Here is a 2,500-nt window from a genome sequence, read left to right as displayed (position 1 = left end):
AGGCGCCCTGGCGTAGGCGCCCTGGCGTAGGCGCCCAGGCGCCAAAAGAGGCGCCAGGCGAAAAGGCGCCAGGGCGCCCAGGCGGAAAAGAGGCGCCCAGGCGGAATGGCGCCAGGGCGCCCAGGCGGAAAAGAGGCGCCCAGGCGAAAAAGAGGCGCCCAGGCGGAAAAGAGGCGCCCTGGCGTAGGCGCCCAGGCGCCAAAAGAGGCGCCAGGCGAAAAGGCGCCAGGGCGCCCAGGCGGAAAAGAGGCGCCCAGGCGGAATGGCGCCAGGGCGCCCAGGCGGAAAAGAGGCGCCCAGGCGAAAAAGAGGCGCCCAGGCGGAAAGGCGCCAGGGCGCCCAGGCGGAAAAGAGGCGCCCTGGCGTAGGCGCCCATGCGCCAAAAGAGGCACCCAGGCGAAAAGGCGCCAGGGCGCCCAGGCGGAAAAGAGGCGCCCAGGCGGAATGGCGCCAGGGCACCCAGGCGGAAAAGAGGCGCCCAGGCGGAAAAGAGGCGCCCTGGCATAGGCGCCCAGGCGCCAAAAGAGGCGCCTGGCGAAAAGGCGCCAGGGCGCCCAGGCGGAAAAGAGGCGCCCAGGCGAAAAAGAGGCGCCCTGGCGGAAAAGAGGCGCCCTGGCGTAGGCGCCCAGGCGCCAAAAGAGGCACCCAGGCGAAAAGGCGGCAGGGCGCCCAGGCGGAAAAGAGGCGCCCAGGCGGAATGGCGCCAGGGCACCCAGGCGGAAAAGAGGCGCCCAGGCGAAAAAGAGGCGCCCAGGCGGAAAAGAGGCGCCCTGGCGTAGGCGCCCAGGCGCCAAAAGAGGCGCCCAGGCGAAAAGGCGCCAGGGCGCCCAGGTGGGAAAGAGGCGCCCAGGCAGAAAAGAGGCGCCCAGGCGAAAAAGAGGCGCCCAGGCAGAAAGGCGCCATGGCGCCCAGGCGGAAAAGAGGCGCCCTGGCCAGGCGGAAAAGAGGCGCCCAGGCGGAAAAGAGGTGCCCAGGCGAAAAAGAGTCGCCCAGGCCGAAAGGCGCCATGGCGCCCAGGCGGAAAAGAGGCGCCCACGCGAAAAGGCGCCAGGGCGCCAAGGCGGAAAACAGGCGCCCAGGCGGAAAGGTGCCAGGGCGCCCAGGCGGAAAAGAGGCGCCCAGGCGCGTGGGGGGCAAGGCGCCAGGCGCCAGGCACGCGCGGAGGCAAGGCGCCAGGCGCAAGGCGCCACGCGCGCGCGCGCGTGGGGGGCGAGGCGCCAGGCGCCAGGCGCCGGGCGCGCGTGGGGGGCAAGGCGCCAGGCGCCGGGCGCGCGCGTGGGGGGCGAGGCGCCAGGCGCCAGGCGCCGGGCGCGCGTGGGGGGCAAGGCGCCAGGCGCCGGGCGCGCGCGCGTGGGGCGCCAGGCGCCTGGCGGGCGGGCGCCCCCAGGAAGGGGTGCTGGCGCGCGATGGGGTTGCGCCCGTACGGACCGTGTGACAGTACAGACACTTTGGCGAAACCTCCTGCCCGAAGCGATTTTAGGCGTTCGGCTAGGTAGGTGACCCGGTTTTTTTCGTGTTTCTCGGCCGCTAGCCCCTTTTTTCGCGTTTTCGTGCGCGCGCCCCTCTTGACCTCGCACGCGCGCCGCGCGTCGCGTCCTTGTCCTTGTCCGCGTCCGCGTTCGCGCGTGTCGGCGATCACGGGCCCCGTGCATGGCTCGTCTCTGTGGACCATCGCCCCGCTCTTGTCCCTCTTTCGTGTTTGTGTGGCGCCCCGCCCCGTGCACCATTGCCGGCTGGCAGCAAGGTGCCTAGCCCCCCTTGCCGCCAGGCCTGTCCACCCCAAGGTGCTAAAGCCGCCAGGCACCTATGCCGCCGAACCGTGCGTCCGTAAGCCGCTGCACGTGCGGCGGCCGGCCATGCCCGTGCTATTGACCCTGTGTGACAGTACAGACACTTTGGCGAAACCTCCTGGCGGACGGGGTTTTTGCGCCCACCTAGGTAGGGCGACCCCTTTTTTTTCGTGTCGCCTGTCCGTGTGTCCCTTTTTCGCCTTTTTCGGGTTCGTGTTTTCGTGTGCCGCCAAAAGCAAGCCCTGCGCTCGTCCCGTCCCGCTTGACCCGTGCATCCGCCGGTGCTGGCCTGCAAAATGCCTGTGAGCGACGCACGTGACCAGCAGCCCAGGCGAGTGTGCACGGGTGGCAGGCGAAACGGGCGTGCGTGTCGCCAGTGTGTATGTCCCTTTTTCGCCTTTTTCGGGTTCGTGTTTTCGTGTACCGCCAAAAGCAAGCCCTGCGCTCGTCCCGTCCCGCTTGACCCGTGCATCCGCCGGTGCTGGCCTGCAAAATGCCTATGAGCGACGCATGTGACCAGCAGCCCAGGCGAGTGTGCATGGGTGGCAGGCGAAACGGGCGCGCGTGTCGCCAGTGCGTATGTCCCTTTTTCGGGTTCGTGTTTTCGTGTGCCACCAAAAGCAAGCCTTGCGCTCGTCCCGTCCCGCTTGACCCGTGCATCCGCCGGTGCTGGCCTGCAAAATGCCTGTGAGCGACGCATGTGACCAGCT

The sequence above is a fragment of the Aristolochia californica genome, unplaced genomic scaffold, assembly GCF_029961685.1.
Source record: "Aristolochia californica isolate CCGP_79_NKW_82.1479 unplaced genomic scaffold, dmAriCali1.0.hap1 SCAF_33, whole genome shotgun sequence".
Taxonomy (NCBI): domain Eukaryota; kingdom Viridiplantae; phylum Streptophyta; class Magnoliopsida; order Piperales; family Aristolochiaceae; genus Aristolochia; species Aristolochia californica.
The sequence above is the reverse complement of the archived record's forward strand: the minus strand, read 5'-3'. Positions refer to the sequence as shown.